The 12,668-nt window shown below is 44.9% G+C and overlaps 1 protein-coding gene across 1 annotated transcript in view; it reads left to right on the top strand.

Annotated features, from left to right (window-relative positions):
* RUNX3 (RUNX family transcription factor 3) overlaps positions 1 to 12,668 on the top strand; it is a 235,690-nt gene that overhangs the window by 32,449 nt on the left and 190,573 nt on the right. The window contains exon 3 of the mRNA XM_083625573.1: positions 270 to 425. The gene's annotated coding sequence lies outside the window, so the exon portion shown is untranslated. The remainder of the gene's footprint in view (positions 1 to 269; positions 426 to 12,668) is intronic.

The following is a 12,668-nucleotide window of genomic DNA, read 5'->3' as shown; positions in this document are numbered from 1 at the left end:
GCAATTTTCACATAAATCACAACAAGATCTAAAATAAAAGTATAAGGCAGCTTCCTATGGTCACCAGCTTATTTGTACAAGAATAATGTTTTCAAAAGTAAGGGATGCCTTGCATATTGTTCCTTGCAGGACCTAAAACTTTGCAACGTAATGCATGCCTTCTACTTCAATTTTCTCTTTTGGTCAAAAACGATATTTATGTTTTTGCTATTTTTGATTTGATTTGATCTTGCTGATACAAATTTGTGGGGTGTTTTTGTCTCTGGCAGATTCCAAGAGAAAAGGAGTATGATTGAATTGTAATACTTTTTACCCAAAGAAGATGGACAATAATTGCATTTTCAAGCTCCTAAATGTAATCTTTTGTCTATCTAATCTTGGAGAACAAGTGGGATGAGGCATGTCCCTATGTGCCGAGAGAGAAGGTAAGTTGCAATACTATTGATATGCTATTATTTTCCATCTTTATTTATCCCTAGATGCACTAGGAATCACTCCCTCCAGACCATTCATAATTGAGAAATGCTTTTAAGACCTTTAAGAGATGAATACTGCATTTTGCAAGGTGCCTATTTGATTGTCTCCAGGAGTCATGTTGATGGACGACTCAGTTCGTATCTTCTTAAGGAACCTAGCAGCAAAGTGAATGGATAAGGAACAAGGATTTGAGCTTCTCACTTGGCAATCATGACTGTCCCAATCAATTTGAAATGGGGAGATCTTAAGAACTAGAGAGACACAGAGGCATTACAAGGCTCTCTATTATAATAGGAGAATTCAAAGGGCCAGTGTGAAGTGTCTGATAATTTTTACAGCAGCCTTTGCTAGTGTGATGTTCTCAATACGTTTTTGTTTTTATTTTTTACTACAGCTCCCATCAGCCATGTTGGATGATTGATGGGAGTTGTAGTCTTGCAAAACATCTGGAGGACACAAAGTTGAGGAAAGCTGCTTTTGAGCCATTAGGTTCTGTGTTGGGAACTTAGAGTGGGTTCCCCTACTGACTAATCTGAATCTATGCATAAAAGTATTAAATTAGGACTTAGAAGACCTAGGTTTGAATCTCTACTTGGCCATGAATCTCACTTGTGACTCTCAGCCTAGCCTACCTCACAGGGTTGTTGTGAGGACAAATTGAATAGGAGGAGAGCCAAATAGTAATACATGCAACCAGTGTGTTTTTTTCCAGAGAAAAAGGTGCCAGAATGCACCTCTCTCAGAAGACCCACCCTAGAGCCCAAAGTGGATCTTTCTGGGGTCAGGGTTTGTGTGTCTCCTCACCAGCCAGAAGCTTGTTGAGGCTGCTCCACTGAGGTTCCTGTGCCTCAGAGCAGCTGAATGAGGCCTCACCCAAGCCCTCTCTAGCTCCTGTGAGCCAGAACAGCTGGGAGCTTGCTCAGCTGAGGTGCAGCTTTCCCGCACATCAGCTGTTAGCTGGGAAACTGAAGAGCCTCAGCAAAGCCCTGCTGTGCCTCTGGCTCATGAGGAGACCCTCTCTGGACCACATGGAGGATGTTTACTGGCTGGTCAGGTCTCTCCCCACACTACCAGGGCTCAGCTGAGAGGTGCTGGAACATCGTTCTGGAGAGCTGCGCTGGAAAAAAAAGCCCTGCACGCAACAACCAATTTACACACTTCCCATTGACACATGATCGTGCACATGCGCATCACACTGAACCCGCAGGTGACCTTCCAAATGGCAAAAACGGCCCTAAAAGAGCCTAGAAAGGGCAAAAAGGTGTGAAAACAGTGCCTAGCAATCCTACAAGCCTTTGCAAGTGCAATCCCAGGAGCCCTTGCACCAACGGTTGAGGTCTGTGGAGAGTACAGGTTTGAGCAAGGAAGTTTGGAGGGAACGATTGTAGTGGAGTTTGGTGTTTGGTAAAATGCTGCTGGTTTTTTAAAGGGTTTTGCAAAGGTTTCAAGTGGTTTAGAGAGTGTTTCCAGGCTTTTTTTGATGGTGTTTCAAATATACACGCGGTGCCTTGGAACATAACCCCTGTGTAAATTGGGAGTTGTCTGCAGCAGCAATAATAATGATAATATTTATCTGTCCTTCACTCAGTATGCCTCTGAATGTCAATTGCTGGGCAGAATGCTATTACATCCTCCTTTGCAGGCTTCCAAGAGGCATGTGGTTGGCCACTGTGAGAACAAAATGTAGGGCTAGAGGGGTCTTTGGCCTGATCCAGCAGGGCTTTTCATAAGTTCTTATGCAGTGCTGACTCCAGATTTTAGAGGGTCCTTCCAGCAAGACACTTCCCATGTCCCCCCCTTTCTCAGTGAAGCTACTACCCCACTGCCATTATCACCAGCTACTGCTGCTCCTGTGCCACCTTCACTCACTTGCCTGCCAGGGAGAGACCCAAGGAGTGAGTGTCGGCATCTGGGGGTTGAAAGGCCAGCTGGCTAGCCCCCAGCTAGCCCCTCTCAGCCATCATGCTGCGGAGATTCATCAACCTCTGGCTCTGACATAAATCAGCGACTCAAGCTTGCTGCCTTGAGTACACTATACATAGCAGCGTAAACTGCACAACAGAAAGGCTGAGGCTGTGGATACATACTAAAACTACGGATTTATTTTACATAAATCAGAAAAAAACATGTTATCTCTCCTTGCTGTCTACTCAGAGAGACTAAAAAAAGCAATAAACAGAGCGAAAGTCTGCTCACGGGACCCAGCAATCTGTGCTGGAAAGTAAACAGACATGTGACACGCAACAATCCCATGTCTTCAACAAAATGTGGAATGGAATCTCCCAACATCAAGCAAGTGTTATTACCTCCTGCTCTTCCTTCTCACCACCACTGCTGTCTGGGCCAGAGTGAGAGGTGAGCAGACAAGCAAGCAGGTTGGAAGCGTGAAGAGGTGGATCAGGTTCAGGCGGGCTCTGCCCAATGTGTACAGTCAGCTAGTGCCCATCAGTTCCAGCTCATTGTGCCAGTCCTGGTGCTGGAAGACCGCTACCCCTTTGGTCTGTGGAAGGGGGGACCCTTTTCAGCCAAAGCACCACATTCTGCTCAGGGCAACCTTTTGAGGGCCGCATGCCATTGGTTGGCAGAGCCAGAGGCAAAAGTAGACAGGGCAGCAAATATAAATATCACTGTTGTAGAGTGGTCTAGCTTCTACACATACATACTCAACCATTCCTCTCTATCCTCCATGCAGGCAAACAAAAAACATTACCAGAGGTCAAGGACACATTCTGCCAAGCATAAGCATTCAGTGAAGCAGGGTCAGTGAAGGGTGTGGCCTGTTCTAAGGGCCAGATAGACAAGCTTGGAGAGCTGCATTTCTCTGATAAAAATTGGGACGTCCTAAGGAAAAGTGGAACATTCTAGGGTCAAATCGGAAACTGGGACGCTTCTGTAAATCTGGGATTGTCCCTGGAAAATAGGGACAATTGGAGGGTCTGGCGAAAGAAGCTTCACCTGCTGGTTTCTCTCCTGTCCTGTTGGGGATCCTGGCTTGCGCCATTCCTGTTAAACAGCTCCAGTGTATCGTTGGCACAATCTTTTGCAACAGAAAGCAATTACAGCTAACGGCTCCAAAGCTCTACCTACCGAACCTGATCTGCCTTGTCATGTCCCATTAACTTCGCCTTCAACTCTAATCCTTGCCCCTGTAGTATATAATGAAAGACATTCAAATATATGTATCAAAATGGCATCCGTATTGATTTATTAATGCTAGGGAATGCTGTCCTAATTGAATTGAGATCCAGGAAGCAAGTTAATGTAGCTAACAGTGATACAGGAATTCAATCTCCCCAGTGCCTAGAATTATGACTTTTTTTTTGGCCGTCTTTGTTGGCAGTTAGATAAATAACAAATCGATGTAGATTTCAATGAGCTTTCTTAAAAGGCAGAGACGGAGCTGAACAAACAAGCCTGGCATTTAGCAACCGAGGAAAAGTTTAAAGAGTTTTCTAAAGGGAATAAAGGAAATTGGGGAGTTTTGGGAAGGGGGTTGATGTGTGGTATCTTCGAAAGAAAGGGGCTGTGTTCACTGGGTCTGGCACTTGCTAACAGAAGGGTGGTGAAGGTTCAGGCAGCCTGAAGCCCACAGGGCCTAGTTTGAGGAGGAGGAGAGGGTCTTGCATATGCTCAGAGGCACTCTCACCCACCGCCAGCCTGTAAATACATACGGCTGCCTTATAACTATGCCAGATGGGTGATTGAGAACTGGGAGAGCTCGTGAAATGTAGCAATTAAGAGGCTGAACTATAAAGCAGGAAATCCTAAGTCTGAATCTCTCCCCTGTGAACTCACTAGTTGATCTTAAGCAATCAGTCCCATCCTTCCACCTGTAATAGGGAGATGATGACACTGGCCTGCCCTGGAAGGCTGTTATGAGCATTAGTGAGATAATGAAACCCTTTGAAAACTCCAGAGTGTTTATAATGGCCAAATATTACTGAGATCTTGAGAGAGAGAGGGATCTCTAACAGAATGCTCAGTATCATCACCAAACAGCGGCTCCTAGGTGAAGACTATAATTCTTTCGTGGAGGCTGTAACTTAGCATTCTTGCTAAGCCATAGTTTGGCTTAGCATTACGTGCAAACGAGCCTATGAATGGAGAGTGGATTCATTCTTGTCTCTAGCACACATCCATGTAAAAAGCATGCATGTGAACACTAGGATATCACAGAATGCATAGCCTGCCATTTTATTTGCTCATTGTGAACCATTTCATAATAGATTTTAGGACAGATATGTTTCTCCAGCAAATCTTTCATCTAAAGAAAAGAAAACCCACTTGGCTTTTAAAACAGTAGGATGAATTTTGTAGAGGAAATGACGACATGAAACAACAAATGAAATAAAGTGTTTTATCAGATGTTAATTTTACTCCTAGACCTATTGGAATTAATGGAAAAGATTAACTTAGATCTATTAATTTCAATGCATCTACTCTGAGTAGAACTTAGAGCAACAATTTTGGGGACAGCCACCATCAGTAAGAGTATACAGTCGTACCTTGGATCCCAAACGCCTTGGTATTCAGACGTTCTGGCTCCTGAATGCTGCAAACCCAGAAGTGACTGTTCCATTTTGCAAACATTCTTTGGAACCTGAACGTCTGACAGGGCTTCCGTGACTTCCTGCAGCCAATCAGAAGCCACGCTTTGGTTTCCGAATGTTTTGGAAGTTGAACGGACTTTCGGAATGGATTCCATTTGACTTCCAAGGTACGACTGTAAATGGATTACAAGCATATTTTAATAAGTAGAACGTTTTAGGGCATGACACAAATAGGACTTGGTGTTGTTCTGCTAAAATGAGAAGAGCCTTGCAGGGTGTAGCTAGCTGCTCCAGCACCCAGAGTGGTGTGGGTGGGTGTGAGCTGCCCACGGGAGTGCCCTGGCGATCCGTGCATGGGGGTGGCACAGCAATCCACCCAGGGGAGTGGTGCGGCAAACTGCCCATGGAGTCCGCCTGGTGGACACAAGCCCCATGCTGCTGTTTTGGGCAGCGCGGGGCCCCTAACCACCGTGTCACTCCCAGGAGAGAAGCATGGCTCAGGCACGCTGCAGGCCAGGCCCTATGGTAAGTGCCACCCCCTCGGTGTGCCATTTTGCCACCGCCCTCAAGGATGACACCCGGGGCCCACCCCCGCACCTCCCTTCCTACGCCCCTGGAGCCTTGCCAATACAGTTCTGTTTTCAGAACAAGAAGCCCTAAATAGCATGAACATCATGGGTGCTAGCCAATAGGCACTCTTCACTGTTGCTTTCCCCCTGATTCCAATTTAACCGTGCTGAAAATGTGCAGAACCCAAGCTTGCCCTGGAACTGACAAAGATACACACTGAGATTGCTATACATTTATAGCCCATTTAAAGCACATTAACTGTGCTCGTATCTGGCTTCCCTTAAATAATCTTGGGGGAACTGATGTTTATCCCTCACAGAGTCGCAGTTCCCAGTGCCCTTATCAAACTACAGTTCTCAGGATCTTTAGGAGAAGTCATGGGTTTAAAAGACCCATGGCTTCGTGCAAAGAATCCTGGGAACTGTGCTTTAAATGTATGGTGCATGGATATGACCGGAAAGTCAGGTCTTGAAATGTTACATCTCTGCACTTGCAGCCCAAATGATTTCTCTCTGTGCATATATAATATTGAGGATTGTTGATATTATATTTTATAGCTTTGTCCACATCAAAATATGTCCCTACCCGCTAGTGTCCTTCTGGAATATTCTGTAAGTGATAAATCCATTTTATGCCTGGAATCATTTCGCCCCGCTGGAGCTGATATGGTCAAGCAGCTCAGAAGCCTGAGTTAATTAAATCAACAGCTAAGAGTGCAGGTTACCCACAAAAGTGAACTTTGGTGCCCCTAAAACCACTTGCCCAGAGAAGGGCTGGGGGGAAAAAAACAGAGAAGTAAGTAACCACAGTTGAAGTAAAATGGAAAAAGAAATAATCAGCTCTATACCACTTTGGCTGGCTGGCCACAGGTATCAGGATATTAATTGCTCTTTGATTTGATTTTGTTGTGGGATTAAGGGCACATTGTGGCTTCTGTAGGTATCTCAGATGCTGTAAGGATGGAAGCGAAATCCCTCCACAGCACAGCTTCTTGTCGCCTCATGGAATCTACGATGTTGCTTCTCCAGGAACAATCAACGCCCTTCATTCTCATCTTCAATCCAGTCTTTTCCAGTATTTTTATCTGGGTAGAAGAAAGGAGTTGGGGCTTATGGAAAAGCATTTAAAAGCACATGGTTGCATGGTGGAGGGCAGGGGGACAGTGAACTGCATCATTGGTGGGAAGGGCACTTCTCCTGTTAGGTATTTCTGTCCTACCTTTTCCCCAAGGAACCCAGCACGGCCCATACAGTTCTCTTCCTCCTCCTCCTCCTCCTCCTCCTCCTCCACATTTTATTCTCACAACCACCCTGTGAGGTAGGTTGGGTTGAGTTTAAGGCCCAAGGTGAGCTTTGTGACTGAGTGGGGATTTGAACCCCGGGCTCCCAGGTCCTAGTCCAACACTCTAGCCACTACACCACACTGGCTTGCCTTTGGGATAGGGTGTGCATGTGTCCTACTTTACAGAGGGCATTTTCCATTTGAAGAGCTGTCTTGTCCAAGTCTGGTTTAAAAGTAAAGTGCCCTTGGAAGGGAGAGCAGGAGGGCCATAAAATGCCCCATCAACACTGAGCACCTGGACAGCAGGCTAAGAAGGCACACAGGTCATCTGGTCACTATGGCGAAATCTTCTGTATTTCTATTTAAATCAGAGTCGTTATTTATACATATTTGCCAATGCATGTACGGTAAATGGGTGCATGTCAATTGTACGCAAATTGGTGTCCTCTTCAATCCTTCTTTTCTGGTGACATGAAAGTGGCCACCCTGCTTCACAAATGCATGGACTACTTTTAAAATTGCAGAACGGGATAACAGGATGCCCCTGTTTGCTGAGCTGTTCATCCCCCTTGCTATATAAATGCAAAGACTGTTGGAATGCAAATTCCTGCTGGAAGCAGACCAGCCATTAGAGGATTCCTTCTTCACCAGAGCAACCAGAGATAGGCTGCCCTCTCTGGCCTCTTGGCAAACTCCCTTGTCAGGGAGAAAGGAACCCTGCTGACAACACAGTCCTAAACACCGAGGCTGCAGGTTCGATCCCCATATAGGGCAGCTGCATATTCCTACATTGCAGAGGGTTGGACTAGATGATCCTCAGGGTCCCATCCAACTCTACAATTTTATGATTCCATGCATGCTTGCTCACTTCCAAACCTCCTTAGCGCTGGGCAGGGGTGCTAACGTGAATAAAATATGGGGGGCTAGGTAAACCCTGCCTCACATAATTGATCACACACACCATTTGAATGGCAATGCCCTTCAACTTGGGGAGGGGGCTGGCCCCCTGAAATATGTTATTGGTGGGGTCGAAGGGACCTTAGCCCCTAGGAGTTGACTCCTATGCCGCTGGACTGGGCAGGGGAGAGGGAAGATTGGATTGGGCAGAAATGTCTCTGCCAGCCTTCACCGGAGGTCTCACTTTGGGATCCTTATACTGGCAGCAGCCAAGACAAGCCCTGAAACAGAGCTTTCTGGGGTGGGGGGCTGAGCCAGCCTGGGATCCACTGGATCCCCAGCCAACCCCACTGCCACAACATAATGGCATTGGGCCTGATTTAGGTCCAGGCTGGCCCAATGATCTGCCTGCCCCTCATCTTCCATCCCAGCTACTGGGAGGGCTGTGGATGCTGGGCTCTGGGAGAAGTCAGGATTGCTCTCTCAAGTGTGTGTTGGGTTGCAGCATCACAGAGTCCCATTTTTTCTGTTCCCCAGACCTGGAGCTGCACTGTCTATTGGCCTGTCATCTTGTCTAGAGATACAGCGACTTTTAGCAGAGGGCAGCCCCTAAAATGCCAATCTGAGAGTCATCTCGGTGCAGATGTAGCTCTTAAGACCAAGAAGACGCTTAAAGTCCAGGAGAAAAAGAACTGCCCTGTCCCATAAGTCATGAGATGTCAAATGCAGCCACAGACATTAAAACTTCACTGCAGCGAGTGGTTTAATTTCCGGGGATATAACTGCCACTTTGACTCTAATGGTAGATGAAAGTTAAGATTTCCTGGTCATTCTAACCTCAGCCTGGATGGCAGAAACCCCAGGAGTTACTGTTGCAAACAATGCACCTTTTATCCAAGGGACCGAAATCCCATTAGCCCTAAAGACGTTAATTATAACAGAAATTGCCAATGGTGGCTTACTCAGGAACTGGAGCATACAAGGAGAGTAATAACTTTGCCCCGTAATGCTGGTGCCATCTGGATGTGGGTTTCCCCCTGCCTCTTCATTTTTTGTTTTGTTTTTTAAATTCTCCTTAACTACTGTAATAATTAACAATGTTTGTCTGGCTGTAGGCAGCCAACATGCTTTGTCCTGAACAAAGGAGCTTCTAGGGGAAGTTTCAGTAGCATTCTTTTCTTTCGAGGGGGGATGAGAGTTGCTCAATCTACTGCTTGTGAAAACAGTAGGTCAATTTGTGGGGTCCATTTGGGGAAGACATTTGATTCATTTAAAGGCACTGTACATAATTTGCACTGTCCAAAATAACACACACGAAAGGAAACGCAGTTCACGTGTCTCTGAATCTTGCAGTATGGTTCTACAGCCAAATATATCCATGTACTGGTGAAAATAACATGCAAGAATGCATTGTAATAGGTACTAGGCGAAGCCACTTTCGAAAAATATGTGTGTTAGGCAAGATTGCATACAAAAATGTGTATATTAGGAGAAATTCACACTAAAATAGTGATGAATTTTTCACAAAAAGCTTCTAAAAAGTCACAAGAAATTGCGAAAATGTGGACAGATGGACGAAGAGCCAGTCTCAGTAGAAGTCATCTTCATATATTTGAAATCTCTTTTATTGTCTAACCTGATGCATTCAGCCACAATACTGCCAATTGCGTCTAGGTGGCGCTGTTGTTTTCCTGTTCTTTCCGTCAAACTCTGTATACTTCCCCAGCTCACAAACCATGGTGACAGCTTTTGCCCTTGATGCCACTGAAAAATAGGACCTTGATATTTTGGGAGGAACATGGCTGTTAAAGTGGCATAATACTGCTTTTAATGTGAAGTGTAGGCATGACCTATGTATGCGTATGTGTGTTTAGGATTGTAGTCTTAGATGGAACCCTCAGTCAGAGCCCAAAGCTTGGAGTTGATGCACTTCCTAGCAAACCTGGATTTCTTGCTACAAAATGGTGAAATGCCCTTTCTCTGGTATTTCCCTCCCTATCCTGGCTAGGACCAAAAGAGACGGCTGCCCTTGCTACCTGCCTGTAACTCTGCAAAGAGGAACTCCAAACAACAGCACTGTCTTTGTTCTCGTTTACCAACCATGCGGTGAGACAGGATTTCGGAAACAGTTTGCAACGTCTGCCTCAGGTCCTGTGGCTGTGCACTTTGGTTTTCCTTCCCTTTGACGATGTTGGGGGTTTTTTTTCCACCTGTGGTTGGCCACCAGCATCTTGCTCGTGCAAGCTCACATTGTCTCAACTTCCCTGTTAGCTCCTGGGATCAGTGTGTTGCCGGAAATATCCGAGGGCTCCCTTGGACAAAAAGTAAAGACACCAACCAGGATAACTTGGAGCAAAACAGCAGCCTGTAGGCTTGGCCTTTATTGAACTGTTGCAACAGGGTGTTCCCCTCACTTGCAAGAGAGAGGAAAGACCCAGAAAAATAGTGTGCAAGGTCTTATAAAACTTTTTGAAATTCCCCTCCTCTAGGTCAAGCCCACCCCCAGAAACATCATGCATACATTACAGAAAGGAGGGGTTGAGGGAGGAGTTGGTGGTAACCTGAGTGTCTTGTCACCTGGCTAGTTCCTCCTTTCCCCCCTCCCCATGAGTCACTTCCAGGAGACAAAGGGGAGTTTGCAGTTTCCTGCCCCCAGAGGGAAGATCTGATCATTGTCCTTTGTTTCTGTTCATGCTGAATCCACTCCCATATGCAACTTCTTTGTGATCTTGATTGTCTTCTGTCTGGGATCATCAGGGTTGGCATAGCCACTGGGCAGGGCTCCTGTGGATGTGCTGAGACGGTGAAGGGATTATGGCTGACCAGGACCAAGCCACCCCCCTTTGATAGTTCTTGTCATATGGAGTAAAATAAAATGGAACAGTGCAAATCCGATGTATGGTTGATTTTTCTATGAATTTATAACAGAAATGTGGCGAATGTAGTGTGTGAGTGTGTGTGTGTGTGAAGTTTGTACAAACAGAGTGATTGGGGTGGGGGGGTTCCTGCTACAGTTCCCCCCTTCGGAGATAAGATTGCAAAGGTGGCTACTTTGCAATCCTTTTCTCCGCACAATTTAAGGTGGTAAATATTAACCTGCTATTCTCCGTCCCAGATGCGTGTCTCCATGTGTACCTGAAAGGGACTCGGATGTCATGCTTCTTAAGGATATTTGCATAGAAATATAATGGTGTAACAGTGCACATAATTAGACTTAGGATATCACGTAAAATTAATATTTTTGTTGTTCAGTTACTTGTGGCATTCTAGTACCTTGGAAGAAATATTTTCTCAATAGTGGCGTATGCTTTACATTTAGCAGGAAGGTCCACTAATGACTGAAAAATGCAGTTTGCTTTGTCCCCCGCCATTTTCGTGTTCTCAGGTGTCAAGGTAGCTCTTCTGTGGTCTCACACCGGCCTGGTGTCACAGTAGTGGCAATCCCTGGTGAATCCACTTAGGGCTTTCATATTAACCATGTTGCCTGGCACTCACCCCAGCTGGCACAGGTTTGGGCACGTCATGAGGGAAATGTCCTTGCCTTGGCCATTCTATGGGATTTTATTATTATAGGCTCTGGTCTTGCAGTCATGGGAAGTTGCTCACTTGCACTTTAAGGACCAAAAAGCTAATTGCAGCCTGGATACACTTGCCCAATTCAAAATGAGTCCAATTTGAATTTATCTTGCCCCATGGTTCCCAACTTCTCAAACCAATCTGTTAAAGGGCATTTGTCCAAATAAGTCAATTTAACTCTATAAGGGATTATTCCTGCTAAACCAAAGCATATGCACTTTCATGTATCTTATCAGCTTCTCTTTGGTTAAGCGAGTTTTTAGCACATTTTAAAATGGGTAGGGAAGTTGGCAGAGTGCCAGGTGAAACAACTAAATGTGGTTATAAATTTATCTAGTTCTAAACATTGGACTACATAATAGCCTGGTCTGTTAAAAAGCATAAAATGTATGAGAATCCTCCACTGGGTTGTAAGGAATAAGACATTAAATTACACACAAAAATAGCCACAAAAATAGCCCCCCCTCAACATTTGTGGAAATAACACACTGTCAGACACATTTCAACATTCCTACATAATAACACATAATACAAAACAAACTAATTAAGTATCAGTTGCATATCTTGAGACAATTGTGATATTTTATGTATGTATCTTTTGAATCCTGGAGCACAGTCTTGAGGTTCAAAAGTGAGAAGATGTCCTTAGAATTCTACTCCACCCCCCTTTGAAAGGAATTGCTGTGGCCACTTTGAAAACTTTGGTGTCTGTGTTGTTGCTGCAGGTAATAGTCTTGTGGTGGCGAAGCTTTTCATTGGATCTGTAGTAACACATCTGTAGAAGTGATATCCTGTAAGGGGCAGGACTTAAAGACAGAGTTAGAAGGGGCAAAAGGCAAAAAAGGATGTCCTTCAATTTACGTGGGAAGCTGCAAATAATAAAAATCTTAGCGGATTAAGCATTTCATTCATTCCAATATTATTATCATCACATTTCCATATAATTACTGTTATTATCTGCCAAGTTTGTTTGCTTTCCTTCACTTAGTTTGGCTGTGGAAGAAACGAAGGGACAAAACCTTTGTTAATTTGAACACAATTGGCAAGTTATTAAACTTTTTGCTTATGTGGGTCCGAGTTCACGTATCCTGTTTTAAAGGGGGAAACAAAATTTTTTCTTTCTTTCTTTGAAAATCTCTGTCAGGAATGCTGTTCCTATAATGCACACAAAGCCTGTTGTAAAAGTTAAATCCTGTGGGGGGGGGACTAGTCAAGAGTGGAACTCACAGTGGGAGCGTTTTGATGTTTACCTGTGAAAAGAATTTGGCATGTTAAGATTTGGAACCTGGAAAGCTCTTGACTTTTGATGGGCTAGGT

This window comes from Podarcis filfolensis, assembly GCF_964270895.1.
Source record: "Podarcis filfolensis genome assembly, chromosome: 8".
Lineage (NCBI taxonomy): Eukaryota > Metazoa > Chordata > Lepidosauria > Squamata > Lacertidae > Podarcis > Podarcis filfolensis.
Note: the sequence above shows the minus strand (reverse complement) of the source record. Positions and strands in the feature narration are given on the sequence as shown.